Below are 22,272 nucleotides of genomic sequence, written 5' to 3' on the forward strand. Positions count from 1 at the left end.
TGAATATTCTCTCTGTCCCTTTCTTTCTTCTCCTTCAGAATGTGTATATTGATGTTCGTATTTGTGACACACAGGTCTCTTAGGCTCTGTTCATTTTTCTTCATTCTAATTTTTTCTGCTCTACAGACTGAATTATTTCAATTGTCTTATTTCAAGTTCACTGATTCTTTCTTCTGCCGGATATAATCTGTTGAACCCTTTTATTGGTTTTTAAATTTTTTTGTTACTGTGGTCTTCAACTCTGATTCCTCTCATGATTTGTATCTTTTTACTGATACTCCGTGCTCATCTTTCATTTTCCCTGTTTCCTTTACTTCTTTCTACATGCCTTTTAGTTCGTTGAGCATATTTAGGACTATTTTTAAGGTATATTTCTGGTATGCCCCAGGTCTCGTGCTTGTCATTGATAGTTTATAATGGTTTAACCTGGTCTTTTGTCTAGGTCATCACTTCCTGTTTCTTTGTATATTTTGTAATCTTTCCTGAAACCTAGATGTTTTGATATATTAATGTGTTACTGCTTGAATTTAGACATTGAGGCATCCATTTTAAAGTCTGTATCCAGTTAGTGTTATGACAGATATTTCCTTGAATGCCAGTAACTAACAAAAAAAAAATAGAAGGAAAGAAAGGAAACACATTCCCAGTCTTGGCAAATTTGCCAGTTCAAGTGCTCTCCTTTAGAGCTTATTCATACAGTGAATTTAAAGAATAACCTGTATATTGTCTTCCCTGGTAGTTTCTGTGCATGTGTCTTTCCCTGAGCATGTTTTTATGGCCCTAGGAATCTCCGTGTTTACATGGATCCAAATGCTGCCTCTTCCCAAGGAAACACTGTTTACTCCTAGTCCTGGGTACTGCATTCATTACCCCACAGCCAGCAAACCTTTGACTCAGGTAACTGCTATTTGACTGTTCTCCTACAGTGTTCTGTAGGAGATTTCTGGGAGCTGCTTGTACATGCAGGGCAAGTTCTGGAATGTTGAGCCAGCAACTAAAATATGACACACAGAAGTGTGTCAAATCATTGCCATGTCGTCAACCATGAATTTACAATAGGATTTATCATAATAAGGCAAAAACAAGTGTGTGTCAAATGCCCCAGATTTCCTCACCAAATTGGTTGTGAAATTTGACCATTCTGTAAATTTCACTTCATAATGAATTAAAAAACAGTTTGTAAATATGATAGAAGTTCATTTTGATACCCTCTTCACCATGATAATCCACAAACTTTATTTCCTGGTATATCATCTTACATCAGCTTAGAAAAAGAAAAGCTCTTTTTTTAATAGTGCATGTATAAGCAAATGTATTCATCAGGGAATTTTGTGGAGTTTCTTTAAAATTTCAAATTTTATAAATCTTAGCAAACGTATAGCCCTTCATTCAGTATTACGTTCAATTTCAGTGGGGCATAGTGTATACATTAGCTTTCCACATGCTTTGGATGGCATAATAGAGAAAAAAAAACCCACTGGATGGGATACATTCACCTTCACCAGTTAAAAATATTATCTCTGACAAAATAATTAGTTTAAATAGTTTAGTGGGGTACTTAGTACTTAGTGTATGAAATGATTAAAGTTTATAAAAGAATAACACTTCTGTCTGGATTTTAATCAATATTATAAACTATTATGCTTGATTATAATCAGAAACAACTAGCTCCCTGAGGCATTTCTATATTCAACAAATATTTATTGAACAATCTGTTATGTGCCAGGATCTGTTCTTAGGTCTCAGATATATAGCATAGCATAAAGCAAAGTACTATCTTCATGGAGCTGAGAAAGATAAGAAAGTTAACATATAAATATGTAATATATTATGAAGTAGTAATAAATGTTATCAATGAAAATAAAATGGTGTATTAAGACAGAGGGTGTAAGAAGGGGGAGTACTATTTTAGGTGGAATCTTTCTCTGAGCAAATAACTGAATGAAGTGAAGTAGTGACTCATGAAGCTATCTGAGGGTAAAGTATTTCAGGCAGTGGACACAACAAATGCAGAGGTGTGTGGTTAATTGGAATAAGCAAGAAGAGTTTAGTTATGTGGGGTATTGTAGGCCATGGAAAGGGATTTAGATTTTATTCAAAGTGTAATGGAAAGTCATCAGAGGGTTTTCTACAAGGTAGAAGTGTGAATTGATTTTTTTAAAAGGATGATCCTGGCTGTTGTGTAGAGAAGGAATTCTAGGGAAACTAGAATGGAAACAGGGAGACCAATTTTAAGTTAGGAAGCTGTTGTAGTAGTCCAGGTGATAGACAATGGTAGCTTGGACTAAGTTAAGATTCTGACTCCTGGCCAAAAACCAATGTGTGATCTTTCAAGTCCTAGCAATAAGTAATTACAAAGGCTTGACCTGGCAGTCCTTGTCGGGGGAATCTGCCCTCCCCACACCAGACTTGGTGCACAGTTAGTGCATTGCAGTCTCTGAAGAGAATGGCAGTCAGTGACTCAGGACCCATGGCTGGCCATTCTCTTATGCTTATGGTCATTCCTATCTGAGGCTTTCCTAAGGCACTTCGACTGAGATCTCCTTATCAGGGTGAGGAGGGAGAGGCCTTGAAGACACTTTTCTCCACTCTGACTCAATACTAAGTCAGATTTCCCCTTCTCATTTCCCATGGTCTCTAGGTTCGTTAAACAGCAGGAACCTTTTGTTTGGGGATCTCTGAGCAGTGAGTAACTTCACCACATCTACAGTGATCCATATGACCTTTTCCCAGTGCTATTCCCTGGGAAAAATGGAATAGAAGGGAGCTTTCTCCAGGTTAGACTCTTGCTTATACTATCTCAGGTAAATGAGTAAAGACTTGACTTGACCATTGCATTCATTTTAGCTTGTCTTCCTTAGCTACTTTGACACTTGGCACCTGAGCTCGCTCAGCTCTTGACACTAGAGTATTATCTGAGTAAATAGTGGTAATTGGTCAGTTTTGGAATATATATATATATTGATATATTTTTATATTAGAGAAGTTGTAAGCTTACAAAACAATCATGCATTACATACAGAACTCCCATACATCATTCCTCCATCAAGATTTTGTTTTTGCATCATTCCGGAATATTTGTTACGGATTATGAAAGAACATCTTCAAAATATTACTACTAACTCTAGTCTATAACTTACATTAGGTGTATTTTTCCATATGTACCCCTATTACTAACACAATGTCTTTGTATTGTATATCTGTTATAGTTCATGAGAGAACAGTTGATAGTCCACTACATGGCTCACTCTGTTATACAGTGTCATACCTTGCACAGTCCATCCAAGTGTACACTTATTGGTTCACACTTTCATCACAGAGTTTTGCAGTCATTGCCTCAGTAAATTTTTTAACAATTTCCTTAGCCCAAAAAAAAGATCCCATAGCACCCTATTATTGACTCAGCATTGATACAGTACCTTCACTGACATTGGTGCAAGAATATTAAAATATTGCTGTTAACTGTAGTCCATCAGTTATATTAATTGTGTTTTTCCCATGCATCATCATATTCTTACCAGCTTGTAATAGTGATGTACATTTGTTCTAGTTCATAGAAGAGCATTCTTGTATTTGCATTATTAACCACCATCCTCATTCACCATCAGATTCACTATGTTATACAGTCCCAAGATTATTCTACAGCTTTCTTTCAATTGACATTTATGTCCCTAGACTGCCCAGTTTCAGCTACAATCTCATTTATAAAGCAGCTGCATAAGTTATTCTCACTATAATGTGTTACTGTCAACTCTGTTTCCACACTTTTACAGTCAAGCTAATTAAAAATTCTACATACATTAAGCATCAGTACCACTTCTCAGCCCTTATCCTATTTCCTAGTAACCTATACTCTAAATTGTAACTCCATCTGTTTATTCTTCATATTTACTTCATATTAGTGAGAATATACAATATTCTTCCATCCATATTATCATATGTGTCCCAGTTTCATTTCTTCTTACAACAGCACAGTATTCCATCATATGAATATGCCACATTTTATTGGTTGATGGACTTTTGAGGTTTCCATTTTGGCAATTATGAATAATGTAGCTATGAACATCAGTGTCCAAATGTCTGTTTGTGTCCCTGTTTTCAGTTCTTTTGAATATATTCCTAGTACAGGGATTTCAGGATCATATGGCAGTTCTATATTTAGGTTCTTGAGGAACTGCCAAATTGCCTTCCACAGAGGCGGTACCATTCTATATTCCTATCAACAGTGAAGGAGTGTTCCTGTTTCTGTATATTCTCTCCAGCACTTACAGTTTTATTTTTCTTTAATAATGGCAATTCAGTAATGAGATGATAGGTAGCTGGGTTATTTTTGTCAACCAGATTTTTTAAACAGCTTTACTGAGTTATAACTGACATATAATATTTCCACATATTTAAAATATGCTGTTGGAAAAATTTTTTGAAAAATCAATTTTATTTATACATATTAATAAAGCATAAATCTATCCAAAGTATACAATCGGTGTTATTTGGTATAATTGCATTGTTATGCATTCATCACTTCATTCATTAGTAGAGCGTTTTTAGTATTCCAATAATGATAATAATAAAAAACAAAAAAACCTCATCACCTCTCAATCTCTGATTCCCCTGCCACACATAGTGCTATTCTTTTTCTGTCTCTATAGTTTATTTGTACTTATATTTTGTAAAAATAGTCTTGTGTATTCAATAATATCCATATTCATAGTTTACATGAGGTTTCACTATGTTATATAGTCCCATGTTACATTTTTTAGCTTTCCTTCTAGTAATATACTTTACCTTAGAATTACCCTTTCAAACACTGTCAATCCTATATCATAACTCTGCTATTGACAAACATTGTGATGTGCTCTCATCATTTCCATTCACTTCCAAAGATTTACAAACAACCTTTATAAAAATTTTGCATAGATTAGCCCTTAGCTTTCCATTCTTTACCCCCATTTTATTTTCTGGTGACCTATATTCTAATTATTATTTCCATGAGTTTGCACAATATATTTACTTCAAAATAGCATGGTCATATAATATTTGTCCTTTTGTGTCTGGCTTGTTTCTCTCAACATAATGTCCTCCAGGTTCATCCATGTTGTCACATGCTTCACGACTTCATTTCTTCTTATAGTTGCATAATATTCCATCATGTGCATGTGTATATATATACCACAGTTTGTTTATCCATTCATTGGGTGCTGGACATGTGGATTGTTTCCATCTTTTGGCAATCGTGAATAATGTCGCTCTCAACATTGGGATGCAGATGTCTGTTCGTGCCACTGCTCTCTGTTCTGGGTAGTGGTATTGCCAGCTCATATGGCAAGTCTATAGTCAACTTCTTTAGTAACTGCCAAACAGTCCTTCACAGTGGCTGTATCATTCTATATTCCTACCAACAGTGAATAAGTATTCCTATCTCTCCACATTCTCTCAAGCACTTGTTGTTTACCGACTTTTCGATAGTGGGCATTCTAATATGTGTGAAATGATATTTTGTATTTTTGATTTGCATTTTCCTAATCACTAGTGATGTTGAACATTTTTTCATTCGTCTTTTCACCATCTGTATTTTTTATTTGGACAATTATTTCTTCAAGTCTTTTAGCCATTTTTTTAATTGGGTAGTGTGGTAGTTTGAGATTATTTATAAATTCCCAAAAAAGATTATGTTTGTAAACTGATCTGGTTGTGATACCCTTTGACTGAATTAGATTCAGCTGACATGTCTTGATTAAATTAACTGTTAGGACTGGAGCTTTGATTCTACCATGTCAGTAGGGTGTGACTCAGGGTTGAGTCCCCACCTAATTGGTAGGCTGATATAAATGGATACTCACTCAAGAAGACACATGGAAGGGGACAAAACTTGGTCATTTTGGTTCTGCCATGTGACAGCAAGGAGAAGGCTCAAATGGATCAAGCCCTGGAAAGAGAGATGAGCCATTCACCTGATGGTTTGCAGCTGAAGAGAATAGAGAAGCTGAGCAGCTGAGAAGGAAAGCCCAGAAGGAAATCAGCCCTATGCCAGCCCAGAACTGAGATCCGAAGAAGCTGAGACCACAGAGCTTTAAGAGGAAGAAGGAGGGAGAGACCAGGCAGAGATCACCCACCATCTTGCTTCAACACATGGCAGCTGACTTTGGTAAGAAAGTACCACCTATGGTACCTGGAGTTGGACTTTTTAGGGCCTTGTAACTGTAAGATTTACCCCAAATAAATACCCTTTATAAAAGCCAACAGATTTCTGATACTTTGCATCAGCACCCCTCTGGCTGACTAATAGAGGTAGTTTTGTCTTTTTATTGTTGAGTTATAGTATCTCTGTGTATATCATGGCTATTAAACCCTTATTGGATATGTGATTTCCAAAATTTTCTCCTATTGAGTCAGCTGCATTTTTTACCCTTTTGACAAAGTGTTTTGAGGTGCAAAGTGTTTAATTTTGAGGAGGTCCTATTTATCTTTTTTCTTTTGTTACTTATGCTTTGGGTGTAAGGTTTAAAAAACTACCACCCACCACAAGATCTTAAAGATGATTTCCTTTATTTTCTTCTAGAAGTTTTATGATTGTCATTTTTATATTTTGATTTTGATTTAATTTTTGTATAAGGTATGAGTTGGGGTCCTCTTTTGTTCTTTTGGATATAAATATCCAGTTCTCCCAGAACAATTTGTCGAATAAACATTTCTGGCCTAGCTGGGAGGGCTTGACAGCTTTGTCAAAAATTACTTGACCACAGATGTGAGGGTCTATTTCTGAGTTCTTGATTTGAATCCACTAGTCGATCTGTCTGTTTTTATACCAATAACATGCTGGGTTTGTTGTTGTTGTTGTTGTTGTTGTTTTACCATTGTAGCTAAGTAATATGCTTTAAAGTCAGGAAGTGAGAGCCCTCCAAATTCGTTTTTCTTTTTTAAGATGAAAGAGATTGTTGATGTTGGAGAACTGGGGAATGGGGTGTAGGGTATGTGGGAACCTCTTACATTTTTTAGTGTAATATTTTTGTGATCTATGTATCATAAAAAAGACAATTGAATAAAAAATAAAAATGGTTGCAAAAACTGAAAAAAAAGAGACATGTTTGGCTATTCAGGGTCCCTTGCCTTTCCAAATAATTTTAATTACAGGCTTTTTTATTTCTGCAAAAAAAAGGTTGTTGGGATTTTTATTGGGGTTGTATTGAATCTTTAAATAATTTTGGGTAGAATTGATATCTTAACGATATTTAGTCTTCCAGTCTACAAACACAGAATGTCCTACCATTTATTTAAATTTTCTTTGGTTTCTTTTAGCAATATTTTGTTTATTTCCAACTTACAGGTCTTTATGTCCTTGGTTAATTTTATTCCAATGTATTTTATTCTTTTAGTTGCTATTATAAATGAATTTTGTCCTGATATTCTGCTCATATTGCTCATCAATAATGTATAGAAATCCTATTGCTTTTTGTATATTAACCTTGTATCCTGCCACTTTGCTGAACTCTTCTATTAATTCTAGTAGCTTTGTTTTGAGGTTTTCAGGGTTTTCTAGATGAAGGGTCATATTATCAGTGAATAGCAAATGTTTTACTTCTTCCCTTCCTATTTGGATGTATTTTATTACTCTTTCTTGCCTGATTGCTCTAGCTAGAACTTCTAGCACAATATTGAGTAACTGGTGACACTGGACTTCCTTTTCTCTTGCAGGAAACCTTTCAGTCTTTCACTGTCGAGTACAACGCTGTCGGTTTTTCATATATGCACTTTACCATATTGAGAAGCTTCCTTCTATTCCTATCTTTTGGAGTGTTTTTATCAAGAAAGCATGCTTTATTTTGTCAAATGCCTTTTCCGTATCACTCGAAAAGATCAGTCATTTTTCTTCTTCAATTTATCAATGTGGTTTGTTACATTGTTTTTATTGTGTTGAACCACCTTTGCATAACTGGAATAAAACCCACTTGATAGTGGTATATAATTCTTTTAATGTGCTTTTGGATTCGGTTTGCCAGTATGTTGTTGAGGATATTGCATTTATATTCATTAGATCTTCTGGATATATACCCAGCAGTGGAATTGCTGGGTCATATGGCAAATCTATAGCTAGTTTTTTTAAGGAACCGCCAAACTGCTCTCCAGAATGGCTGACATTGTTTTGTAATTTTCTTTTTTTGTAGTATCTTTATCTGGTTTTGGTGTTAGGGCGATGACTGCATAGAATGATTTTGGTAGCATTCTCTCCTGTTCAATTTTTTAAAAGAGCTTGAGCAACATTGGTATTAGATCATCTTTGAATGATTGGTGGAATTCATCTGTGAAGTCATTTGGTCCTGGACTTTTCATCTTTGGGAGGTTTTTTATTACTATTTCAGTCTCATTGTAGTGTTGATTTACATTCCCTAATAGCTCCTGATATTGAAAATTTTTTCATGTTCTCTTTTGCCATTTGTATTTCCTCTTTGGAAAAATGCCTATTTAAGTATTTTACTTATTGCTTTTCATTCATTTCTTCTATCTTTATTTATATGTTATGGTATTTAAAATTTCACCCCTTTACCCCTTTTATCCTGCTTTTCTATTTTTTCATAGTACTCATTACTTTTTTAATATATATTTTTATTAGAGAATTTGTGAGCTTACGAAACAATCATACATCATGTGCAGAATTCCCATACATTACCCCTACATCAACACCTTACATTGTTTTGGAACATTTGTTACAGATTATGGAAGAATATCATAAGACTATTACCTTAAATATGGTCCAGAGCATATATTTGGTATATTTACTCCATACATCCCCTATTATTAATACCATGTATTAGTATTGTACATTATAGTTCATGAGAGAACACTCATATATATTTGTACTGTTAGCCATAGTCAATCTTCTGCCACATGGTTCACTTTTATATACAGTCCCATGACTTTTACAATCCATCCAAAGTATACCTTCAGTGCCTCTCACTTTCACCACAGAGTTATATAGTCATTGCCTCAGTAAATTTATGAATATTTTCCTTAGTCCAAAAGAAAAAATCCCATAGGTTGCTATTATTTATGCTTAGCATTGATATAGTAACTACTTTGCCATTGATGCAAGAATATTACAATATTGCTGTTAACTACAGTCCGTAAGTAATGTTTTTTTTACTTTATTATTTATTTTATATTTTTTCAATGTTTTTATTTTTTTGTTTCTTTTATATCTTTTTTTGAAGATACATAATTCACAGAAAATGTTACAATAAAAAATATAATAGGTTCCCATATGCCCCAATCCCTACCCCACACCCACTCCTCCCACATCAACAACTTCTTTCATCAGTGTGGCAAATTCATTGCATTTGATGAATACATTTTGGAGTGCTGCTACACAGCATGGATTTTAGTTTACATTGTAGTTTTCACTCTCCCCCAGTCCATTCAGTGGGTTATGTCAGGATATATAATGTCCTGAATCTGTCCCTGCGATATCATTCAGGACAAGTCCCGAAATTGCCCCCATATCACACCACTTCTTCCCTCTCCCTGCCCTCAGCAACTCCCGTGACCACTATCTGCATATCAATGATACAATTTCTTCCATTGATAGAATCACAATAGTTCTATAGTAGAATACAAGTAAGGCCACTCTAATCCATATTTTATTCTTCCATCCTGAGGATCCTGCGATGGCGATGTCCACTCCACCTCTAAATTGAGAGGCAACTTAGATCCCACATGGCTGATGGATGAGATTTTCCTGCTTGCAATTGTAGACTCTTTCGGTTCCCTGGAGTGGTGGTTGACCATCCTCACCTCCCTGTTAGCTGACCTGGGTAAGTCCAATGAACCAGAGAGTAGGTGTTCCAAATCTGCTGAGGCTCATGGACCAGCTGGCATATGAACGGTCCAGAGAGTCAAGTCTCCTGAGTATACACCAACCACAGCACCAACCACGGGTTCAGTAAAAGCGACAGAAGAGTAAAGTGTAGAGAGGTCCATCTGAGTCCACTTTCATCACACTCAGGAGCACAAATTCCAAAGTAGGGCCCACTGGCAAGGCACTGAACTCCAGAGCCATCTGCCATGACCGTAGAACCTATGTGTCTCCATAGCCCTCAGGAGAACCAGTACCTGGAGTTGTATCTACTTTGGCTGTCTCTGGGATCCTGCTGAGACATGCATAAGCATGACCGCTTTGATGACCTCCTGACTCGTTTTGAAGTCTCTCAATCATATAAACTCATTTGTCTTTAACATTTCCCCCTTTATTCAAGGTCTTTTTCTAGTTGCATCACCATCTCATGATTGCTAGTAATCCCTCAGTGCCAGGGAGCCTCATCCTTGAGTTTCATGTCCCATGCTGGGGGCAAGGTAATGCATTTACATACTGAGTTTGGCTTAGAGAGTGGCCACATTTGAGCAAGACAGAGGCTCTCAGGAAGTAACTCTTAGGCACCCTGCAGCTCTAGGTCTAGTTGGAATTTCAAGCACACAGGCTCGTAAGCATAGTCATCAGTATCAAGGGCCCATCACTGGACATTCCTTCACTGTTCTTTGCCCTTTCACTTGCGGGATTGTGCTATGCTATTGGGGAATGCTACAGAGTTCCCCTGGCTAGGAACTCAGCACTCCCTCAGTTGTCTTGGGTACCTCTACCTACTATGACAACACTCATCGAATAGCCAAACATATTTATATACCCTATATACATGCACTGGAGAACTCCCACCCATCAATGCATCCCCCTTCAATGTCACCCAACACCAGTGCTCCTCCCCTGCCATAGTTGATCCCCTCTGTGATCCAAAACATCTTCAAAAATGAGGCCTAAAATATTGCCAAATTCAATTAGCAGGAAAATGAAATAATGATAGGTATAAAGATTAGAAATAGAATACATAATAATTTAGAAAAACTAAAATAAAGTAAAAAATCAGTTGGGGTATTATGAAATGGAAAATATCATAAAACTTTGTTTTTGATGTTTTGCCTTTCATCACTGTAATAGGAGTTGCCCTGTATGTACAGACTGCAAGGCAGTCTCTTCCATTCCTTCCTGTGTCAACATATATTTTTTTTAATTTTTAATTTGTCTTCAGAAAAGTTTTAGCTCACAAGAAAGTCACTTATACAATATAGGGGACTCCCATATACCCAACATCAAACCATTTTCCCCCTTCCCCAGCAAGGATCTATTTACATGTGGATGTTATATTTGCTACAGCTGATGTACAGATATTAAAACAAAGCTCTTTACTGTTGTTCCATTATGGTTTATATTTTAGACTGTACACTTTTCTGAAATTTTTAATGAAATTTAACATGGCCTATATCCATCATTGCATGATCTTGTGGAACACTTCCATCTGTTCTATCCCTCTCTCCCCCTCACCTCAGAAGCCGCAGTGACAACCAAGATTCTCTCCTTGAACTACAAGATTTGTAGATACTTGAAGCAATGCTAAGGACTTGACACTAGTCTGTCCTTCCCCATTGGGAGTTACCATGCTCTCAGGAGACATCCTCTCCTCTGTTTGAGAACATCAAGCCTCCCGAGGATGGGGGTACAGCACCTTCCCACTCATTGTATGGGTTTCCACCCACTAATATAACAAACTATGACAAGATGAGCACTCACATACTCTCTAGAAGCCTGCCCCAGGTGCACCCTGTACCAGATTCCCCATCAAACACCTTAAACAAGTAACCCTTCCTTATTATATTTTCTAAAGAGTTTTCTCAACATTATAGATTCAGCCATGTGCTTGCCAATCTCTAGTGTTCACCTGCTGCCCCCAAATCCTCCCCCAAATTCCATGAACCATCTTACCCATCCTCCCAACCCTAGCCCGTTAAGCCTGCAAAACCCCACCCAATAGTGTCCCTATACCCCTGTCTTATCCTTTTACTGCACAACTAATTACCTCCACTGTGTCATAGATTTCACCCATATAGGCTTCAGCTCATAACTTTGCTCTCTCCCCCATTTCCATAAGTTACATTAATTGTATTATTCCTATGTATCACCATATTCTTACTCATTGTAATAGTGATGTATTTTAGTTCTAACTCATAGAACATTTTTGCATTCACCAAATTAACCTCAATCCTTATCTACCTCTGGGTTCATTTTTTTATTCAGTCCCTAGGTTATTTTCTAGCTTTCTTTCAACTGACATTTACATCCCTAGACCACCCCTTTCAGCTGCAATTGCATTTATAAACATTCATGTTATTTATACTCGATATAATGTATTATGATCAACTCTATCCATTTCCATACTTCTACAGTCAAACTAATTAAACATTCTACATACATTAAGCATCAGTACCCCTTCTCAGCCCTCCTCCTATCTCTTAGTAATCTATACTTAATCATCTGTTTAGTCTTCATATTTAGTTCATGAGACCATACAATATTTTCCCTTTTGTTTCTGACTTACTTCATTCAATATAATGTCTTCAAGGTTCATTCATGTTATCATATGTGTTCCAATTTGATTTCTTCTTATAGCAGCAAAGTATTCCATCATATGTACTATACAACATTTTGTTTACCCATTCATTGGTTGATGGACACGTACGTTGTTTCCATCTTTTTGCAATTGTGACTAATATTGCTATGAATGTTGGAGTGTAAAACATTGTCTCTGCATTCGGTTCTTCTGCACTAGTAGAGGGATTGCCAGATCATATGGCAGTTCTATATTTAGCTTCCTGAGGAACTACCAAACTGTCTTCCACAGAGGCTGTACCATTCTATATTCCCACCAACAGTGAAGGAGTATTTCTATTTCTCCATATCCTCTCGAGCATTTGCAGTTTTCTGGTTTTTTTTAAAATAATGGCCCTTCTGTGAGGTATGAGACGATATTGCTTTGTAGTTTTGATTTGCATTTCCCTAATAGCGAATAATACTGAACATTTTTTCATATGCTTTTTCATCATTTGTATTTCCTCTTTGCAAAATTGTCTATTTAAGTCTTTTGCCCATTTTTAATTGGATTGCTTACCTTTTATTGTTGAGTTGTATGATCTCTTTATATAGCATGGAAATTAACCCATTATTGGATAAGTGGTTTCCAAATATTTTCTCCCATTGAGTAGGCTTCCTTTTCACCTTCTTGACAAAGTCTTTTGAAGCACAAAATGTTCATGCTTGAAGAGGTCCCATTTATCCATTTTTCCTTTTGTTGCTCGTGCTTAGGTTGTAAGGGTTAAAAATCCACCACCTATCACTAAGTCTTGAAGCTGTTTACCTACATTTTCTTCCAAGAATTTTATGGTTCTAGTTTATACATAGGTCTTTGATCCATTTTTTAGTTAATTTTTTAATAAGGTGTGAGACAGGGGCCTTCTTTCTTTCTTTTAGATATGGATATCCAGTTCTCCCAGTACCATTTGTTGAATAAGACTATTCTGCCCCAGCTGGGTAGTCTTGACAGTCTTATAAAAATCACTTGACCAAAGATGTGAAGGTCTGTTTCTCAACCATCAGTTAGGTTTCTTTGGTCTATATGCCTATCTTTATGTCGGTACCATGCTGTTTTTACCACTGTAGCTAGGTAATATGGTTTAAAGTCCAGAAGTCAGAGTCCTCCAACTTATTTTTTCCTTTTTAAGTTGTTTTTGGGTATTTGGGGCCTCTTCCCCTTAAGTTTGCAATATATTTTGAAGATAGAACCAACAGTTGTTGTGGATAGATTGAATATAATGTAAGAGAAAACGATGATGATTCTGATACTGAGTTACTGAGTTAATAAAGATGCCATTTACTGAGATGGGGAAGTCTCTAGGAAGAGCTGGTTTTAGCACAGGGATTGGAAGTACATGTACATAAATCGTGAATTTGACAAGCATTTTAGACAAGCACATAAAAATAAAGTAGGCATTTGGAGATTTGTGTCTTAGGTGACATATAGACTGAAGACAGAAAATAGGCATCATCAAGGTATAGGTGGTATTTAAAGCCATGAGCTTGGATAAAAACACTGAGGGATATGGATACTGTAGGAAGTAAGGGAAGAAGTCCAAATATTGAGTTCTGGGGTATTTCAATTTTGAGATACAGGATATGAGAATAAATCAAAAACAAAAAACTAAGAGGTTTGGTAAAAAGTAACCAGTAAGTTAGGAAAAAAACCAGGGGAGTGTGGTATCCTGGAAGGTAAGTGAAGAGCATATTTCAAGAAGGAAATGATTAGGGAAGCAGATGTGGTTCAACTGATAGAGCATCCACCTACCATATAGGAGGTCCAGGGTTCAAACCCAGGGCCTCTTGGCCCATGTGGTGAGCTGGCCCATATGCAGTGCTGCCATACACAAGGAGTGCCATGCCATGCAGGAGTGTCCCCCGCGTAGGGGAGCCCCAAGCGCAAGGAGTATGCCTTGCAAGGAGAGCCACCCTGTGTGAAAAAATGTGCAGCCCACCCAGGAGTGGCGCCGCACACATGGAGAGCTGACGCAGCAAGATGACATGACAAAATGAGTTACAGATTCCCAGTGCCACCAGGAATATAAGAACACAGAAGAACACACAGCAAATGGACACAAAGAGCAGACGACAAGGGAGGGGGGGGTAGAGAAATAAATAAAAAATAAATGTTAAAAAAAAAGAAGGAAATGATCAAACATGCCCAAGAATGCCGATAGGTTAGGTGACCAAATGTCCCTATTTTCACAGGATAATCACAGTATATGCCTGTTATCCTGGAATAATTATAACCCACACACTTTTTACTCTCATAAGTGTCATGATTTGTATTATAAATTATGCAGTCATTCTGCTGATAGTTCAGGATGAGGATTGAGAATTGATCATTGGGTTTGGCAACACAGAGATCATTGGCAATCTTGACAAGGGAAGTTTCAGTGCGTCAATGCAATTCCATTGAATGTTGGGGATGAAAGATTAACTGGGATGGTTTTAAGAGAATGGGAGGAGACAGTGTCAATACAATAAATTTAGACAACTCTTTTGAGGAGTTTTGCAACAAAGGGGAGCCGAGAAATGGGATAATAGCTAGGATGTGAGGACAAGTCAGTATTTTGTTTTTGAGACTGGAGATAGTATGGCATATCTAGGTATTACTGGTAATATTCCAGTAGAATGAGGAATTTTTATGAAAGAGGAGAGAGAAGAAAATTACTGGAACAATCAGCTTGACTCAAAAAGATGAGATATCATCCAGTGTACAAATGGGGAAGCTGGCTTTAGATAGGAGCATGGGCAGTTCATTCATAGAACAGCAGAGAAGGAAGCATTAATAGCACAGGAATAAGTGGTGAGTAGATGTGGCAGTTGGAGTTTTCTTCCAACTGCTTTTACTTTTTCAATGAAATATGCAAAGCCATCAACTGAGAGTAAGGAATAGGACAGAGATGATGGTGGTTTGAGGGAAAAGAAAAAGGTCTTGTATAATCTTTTTGCAGTGGGGAATAAGTGTATAGACTGAGGAAATGTGGTAAGGTTGCAGGGCAGCAAGGACGACCTACCTAAGGTTCATGGCTTGAATTAAAAAGTGAGAACTGGAAATGTTAATGTGTGTTGTGTGTGTTTTCTTTTTCTAATCACATTTAACTCTTTGTTACAGGGTAGACAGAAAGTGTGATTTAGTTAGGGCTGACAGATAAGTATGATGGAGTGAGTCAAACAGGAGTTGAGAGTATGTTTAGATGAGTGATTATAATGATGGAAATCACAGGATAAAGTGTAAAGAGTATGAATAAAGAGGAAATTGTGAATATGAGATAGGAAGATTAAAGTACTGATATAGACAACTGTGTTGTGATCAGAGAGTAGGATGTTTGATATATGGATTTTGGAGATGGTGCAATTACTAAGAATGACAAGATCTAGGATATGACTGTGGGATTGAACAGCTGAACAAGCGTGGAGTGAAAAATCACTAGAGAAGGTTAAGAAAATGCATGATCATCTACGTGGATATATAAATATTAATTTGGGCAGGAATTGTGGGGAAAGAGTGGTAGTGAGCCATGTACTAAAATATTTCAGAAAGTAGAGATTGTGATCCTGGACTATATAGATAACTACATCAAGGATAGGTAATATATGGTATAGTCTAATATTATGGTCTTCAAAATGAAGAAGGAAAGGACATGGTCTGGAACTGTCAGTGAGAAACATGGACCTGTGTTATATGAGTTGTAGGAGATGAAAGAGTTACCACTTGAAAGAGCTATAGCAAAAGCAATATCTTTATGAGAGAGTCAAATTTCTAATATTGGGAAAAGGTGAAAGAAACATTCAAAGAGGTTTGAGAATGTAGGAGATGAAAAAGAGAAATGTAGCCCCTATAATCTGGGAGCTGACCTAGTATTGCCAGCTGGGCCTCAGTGTTGCAGGGAATTGACCTGCTGTACAATCCTGTTGAACATAAATAACATCACAGAAAACCAACATTAAAAAGGTCATTTTGTGACCCTGATGATGCAAGAAGAAAAACAGGACCACACCATAATCATGAAGGAGACTACAAAATGCAAACATCCGTTGAACATTTTCCAAATCACAAAATGACTATCCCACTATACTGACTCAGAATGACTGCTGTTTCTTCACTGACTACAGCTTTAAAATTTCCACATTCCTCCCAATTTATAGATAAGATTTATTAAGATGATCAATCATAGAATAAGGCCCGCTTCCTAACTGCATCCAATCCAGAACAAAGCCCTACTTGAACTCTTTCCAGCATATAGGTGGGTCATGATTTTTGTTGTTATTCTGCTAATTTCTCCCCAATGATTAGGGTATATAATACATTTACATTTAAACTAATTACTAATAAGGAAGGACTTATTTCTGCCATTTTGTTTGTTTTCTATATGTTCTATATCACTTTTGTTCCTCAATTACTCCCTTACTGTCTTCTTTTGTATTTACTTGATTTTTTTCTAGTTTACTGTTTTTATTCTCCTTTACTTTTTTGTATATTTTTACGTGATTTCCTTAGTGGTTACCCTGGGGATTATAATTGATACCTTAAATTTATAAAGAAATGAATTTGAATTAGTTCCACCTTTGCTTCAAGTATACAAAAGCTCTTCTATACAACTCAGTCACATCCTCTTTATGCTACTATTGTCACAAATTGCATCTTTATGTATTATAGGATAATTGTTGGGGATTGAATCTTGTCTCCCACAAATGTCATGTTCAGGTCCCGTGGATGTGAAACCATTTGTAAATAGGACATTTAATGTGAATAGTTACAGTGTGCCCAAACTGAATAAGAATGGGTCTTAAACCAATATGAATTAAGTCCTTATAAGCAAAGGAATTAGACACAGAAAGAGAAGCCACAAGAGAAGGAAGGAATTTGAAGTCAAAGGCACCCAGAAGAGAACGGAGAAGATGCTGCCATGTACACTGTCATGTGACAGAAAAGCCAAGGACCAAGGATTACCAGTAGCCAACCCTGGAATGCCACAGTCTTCTGAGAGAAAATATCACCTTGCTAATGCCTCAGTTTTAAACTTCTCATAGCCTTATAACTGGGAGACAATAAATTCCTGTTTTTTAAGCCAACCCATTATATGATATTTGTTTTAGCAGCCAGGAAGATAGAACAACTGTTGACATAAATTTATAATTATTATTTCATGCAGTTGTATTTTGAATCATATATGGACAAATAGAAAAATTACTAACAAAATTATAGTAATACTGATTTTTAAATTTACCCGTATAGTTACTTTTATTGATGTTCTTTATTTCTTTGGTTGAATTCAAGTTGCAATCTAGTGTTCTTTCATTTCAACCTGAGGGACACGATTTATCATTTCTTTAAGGGAAGGTCTACTAGCTACCTACTCAGTTTTTGTTTATTTGGGAATGTCTGAACTTATTCTTCATTTTTTGAAGGATAGTTTTGCTGGATATAGAATTCCTGGTTGACAGCTCTCTTTCTTTCAACTCTTTAAATATGTCATCCCACTATCTTCTGTCCTTCATAGTTTATGAAAAGAATCAATTGCTAATCTTATTGAGAAACTCTTGAATGTGACAAGTGACTTTCCTGTTGTAACTTAATAGGTACAGGAATTATTTTTGTAACAATGAAAATGTTCTAAAAATAGATAGTAGCAGTAATTGCACAACATTGTAAGTGTATACTAAAAACTACTGAACTGTACACTTTTAAATAGTTAAAATGGTGAATTTTATGTTATGTGAATTTCTTCTTAATAAAAAACAACAACATAGAATGGGTGAGTTCCACCTCCCATGGTGGTAATTCAGATTATGCAATCCAGACCATGACCCAAATGAACAAGTAGAAAATGTATTGGACTCTCAGGAGAACTACCTATGAAAAATTATAGGACCAAAGTCTGGAATAAATAAACCAGTAGATAAGGCATGATTTTCAGTGTATTTTATTTCACTATAGGAATCTGAGACGGCTTGAGATGGTGTGTTGGGGGCCCTAAAGACCACTCCAGGGCGGCGGACTTGGCCCAGTGGTTAGGGCATCCATCTACCACATGGGAGGTCCACGGTTCAAACCCCGGGACTCCTTGATCCGTGTGCAGCTGGCCCATGTGCAGTACTGATGCGCACAAGGAGTGCCCTGCCATGCAGGGGTGTCCCCCGCATAGGGGAGCCCCACGCGCAAGGAGTGCCCCCCGTAAGGAGAGCTTCCCAGTGCAAAAGAAAGTAGAGCCTGCCTAGGAATGGTGCCGCACACATGGAGAGCTGACACCACAAGATGATGCAACAAAAAGAAACACAGATTCCTGTGCTGCTGACAACAACAGAAGTGGACAAAGAAGATACAGCAAATAGACACAGAGAACAGACAACTGGGGTGGGGAGGAAAGGGGAGAGAAATAAATAAATAAATAAATCTTAAAAAAAAAAGACCACTCCATGTTCAATGACTCAGTAGCAGGACTTACTGGACTCATATAGTTCATGCTTATGGCTATGGTTTATTAAAGTGAAGCAAAGCAAAATCATCAAAGAGAATAGGTACATGGGGCAAAGTTTGGAGGAAACTAGGCAAAACTTCCAAAAGTGACTCTAAGCATTTCACACAGAACATGCTTAATTCCTCTAGCAATGAGTTATGAAAACACATATGAAATGTTGACTACCATAGAAACTCATTACACCCTCAGTGCCTGGGATTTTATTGGGGACTTGTTATGTAGGCAGCTTCTGCCTAGTATTTACCAAATTCCAGATCTCCTAAATGAAAGCAGATGTTCACCATAAATCATATTGTTTGAACAAAGAGTTTAAGTGCAGTGAACCATTCTTATCAGTTCTTGGAATAGTAGAAACAGTTCCAAAATCTAAGATCTCTGATTTAAATCAAGGACAAAAATTGCAAGGAGGCCTTCCTAAGGATAGCAGTCTCAGGCATGCTATGTTAACTACACAGATGATATAGGGGCTAAGCAACTGAGCTAGGGGAGCAGATGTGGCTCAAGTGGTTGAGCGCTAGCTTTCTACATATGAACTCATGGGTTCATTCCTTGGACCAAAGTACCAAAAAAAAAAAAAAAAAGAAAGAAAGAAAGAAACTGAACTAAGCATTGGCAGATTCAGAAATCTAGGGGTAACAAGATTGGCATTTAGTGACCTCCAAGGAGAGAGATGCTCTAGCAAGACTCCAAGAATTCAGATTGTTACTCCAAAAGATATACCTTAGGTGTAAGGGTGACTCAAAAACAGGTCCTGATAATGACTGAAGCCCAGATTCCAGTAGTCCCAATTCCTGATTGGATTAACATGATCTGGGAACGTTAGTGCCTCTAGTAACCTTTGGGAAGCAAAAATAAATCAAAGACAACACCATCTAATAATTGAAAGTATATACATATATATAAAGTTTCATATGCAGTATCTGTCACTGAAACAATAATGACTATGTGAGGAGATAAGACCATGTGTCTGAAAACCAAAAGGTAAACAAGACATTAGAAAGAAAACCATATGGGATACAGATAATTCTTAGTATATTAAAAGAAATAAATAATAAAATTAAGAACTTTGCTAAAGAAATGAAAAGTATAAGAAAAAGATAAGTGAGGATTTCAGAACTGAAAAATACAATAACAGAAATTAAAAACACAGTGAATGCATTCAACAGAGCAGAAGAGAAAAATTGGTGACCTGAAAGGCAGGTAAAAAAAACAAACAGGCAGATATTATATAATCTCATTCAGTGTCCAGTCATTGACTCTGGGTGGGTTGAAGATAGAGGCAGGGAGGGAACATTGAAAAGCTGATTCTGAAATGTATACGGAAATGAAAACTTCCGAAGAAAACAACAAAATGTAGGAAACATATTACTAGCTAGGAGGACTTAGTATAAATGTGCTGTAATTAAGATATCGTACTATTGGTGCAAGGATAGTCTTATAGACCAAAGAAACAGAATACAATGTATAGGAAAAGATGTGTGTGTGTGTATGTGTGTGTGTATGATTTATGTAAAATGATGCTGCAGAACAGGGGAGAGAGGAGAGGATTGTGAATAAATGATTCTGGGTCAATTAGATATCTATATGGGAAAATTTTTTATTTGGTCATTTGATTAAATTCCACTCAATATAATGTGAGGGAAAATGTTTGCACATTTCTTGGCAAAGGATTTTAAGAAGCAGGTGGAACACCTCTAACATTTGTTCCCCATTTTGATGGATGGATACAGGCTGTGATGAGTCCTTCTCATGGTGAAACAGGAAGCCATGGTTAGAAACCTGAATCACCAAAAAAGGTATTGTGGATTTCTCATTACTTTTTCCTTTTAAAAATGTAATTAGACATTTCATTAATCACTAATATTTGCTGGCAATGCTAAAATTCAGGATGTTTTTCTCCCTGAGAAGCTAACTAGCTCTTCTAACCAGCATCTGCAGTTACAGAAGTCGTCAAAGGGCACTTTCCATGTGCTGACCTTCAGTGGTTTTCACATGATTCTTCCAGATATTGTTGGAATTTTAAGCTTTCCTTTACTACCTAAGCCCCTCCAACTGCTCCCTCTATTTTTCCCAAACCACTCCTTCCAACACAGAGCCCTCATGATGTCACAGCCTATTGCCAGTCATAACTCTTAACGCCATGTAGGCAAGGGGGATCTTTCCTCTCTTTTGGATGGTGCTTTATTAATGAGATTTGCACACTAAAGTGATAAAGACTTTATTATAGAAAATATAAATATTTTTTCTGGGCTTTCTTGTAACCCTGCCTATAACATATCATTGAGGGCACATGTTTAAACAGGTGCAAATAGGAATCCCAATTCCAGTGCTATCATTAGAATAGCTATACTATAGTAATGACAAGGCTTTGTTCCTGAGGTGAGCTCATTGTGCCTGGCTCTTGTCCCTCTGGATGAATTCTCTGTAGCAGGCCCACCCGCATATGACCTAAAAATGTTCTTGTGTCAGGTCTCTTCACAAGTTCACCAGATGTGTCCTAACTCGATCAGCAAACAGAGCTTGAATTCTTTCCTGGAGGCTCTCAGGCTGTACTACCAGTAGACTTCCATTGGGCCCATTTTGCTAGTTAGTTCTCCAGACATACTCCAGGTATGTACAAGCACCAGCACTCCCCTCACTTCCTCCCAAATATATAAACCATGACTCTTCCAAGGAGGCTCTCCAATATACTCACAAACAGCCTTTTGCAAGACTTCCCCTGCAGTCTTCCAAATATGCCCAGTTCCAGTAGATTCCTGAGTATGGGTAAATCACAAAATCATGAAGGCCTTGCAGGGAAGGGATATGCTACTTTGAATATTCTCCTGTTGTATGAGGTACAGTGGGCTGTGGGCAGAGTGGTAGGTTAAATGAGATAACATGAATTAAAATAGCTGTGTCTGTATCAAAAATTGGTTCTAAAATTAATAATCAGCGTCAAATCAGGCTTCTACTGTTGCTAGAGGAGGCACAGGGGAATCTGTTACACTGGAATTTATTTTAGGAGGGCATAAATAGTGCTTACCAGTCAGATAGACATAGGCCAGCATCCTGATTCACTCTTTTATTAGCTCTGACTTTAAATATGATACCACCTGAGTCTGTTTCTTCATCTTTTACATGAAGGTAGTTTGGTAGTAGTCCATATTTCTAGTATTGCTATGAGCTAATATATGCAAATGCTTAAAATAGGACCTTTCTCAATTGAATAAATGTTAATATTAGCACATCTTTTCTAAATGAATTGAGAACAAAGTATCCAACAGATATTTCAAACCTCTTAGTATACCCTATCAGCTCTTGGTAGATCCACTCCCTTGTAAGTAAAAATCTTGCTAT

At 36.9% G+C, this 22,272-nt stretch overlaps 1 protein-coding gene across 19 annotated transcripts in view; it reads left to right on the forward strand.

Annotated features, from left to right (window-relative positions):
• Positions 1 to 22,272, forward strand: part of GPRASP1 (G protein-coupled receptor associated sorting protein 1) — an 87,474-nt gene that overhangs the window by 56,126 nt on the left and 9,076 nt on the right. For 5 of the 19 annotated variants that reach the window (XM_058291359.2, XM_058291356.2, XM_058291358.2 and 2 more), the window contains one exon: positions 20,664 to 20,729. The exons of 8 other annotated variants lie outside the window; for them this stretch is intronic. The gene's annotated coding sequence lies outside the window, so the exon portion shown is untranslated. Of the gene's footprint in view, positions 1 to 784; positions 898 to 2,641; positions 2,778 to 5,898; positions 6,146 to 9,650; positions 9,807 to 20,663; positions 20,730 to 22,272 lie in introns of all 19 variants that reach the window. 6 more of the 19 variants (XM_071213327.1, XM_071213317.1, XM_071213318.1 and 3 more) reach the window with 4 other exon arrangements.

The sequence above is a fragment of the Dasypus novemcinctus genome, chromosome X (assembly GCF_030445035.2).
Source record: "Dasypus novemcinctus isolate mDasNov1 chromosome X, mDasNov1.1.hap2, whole genome shotgun sequence".
NCBI lineage: Eukaryota > Metazoa > Chordata > Mammalia > Cingulata > Dasypodidae > Dasypus > Dasypus novemcinctus.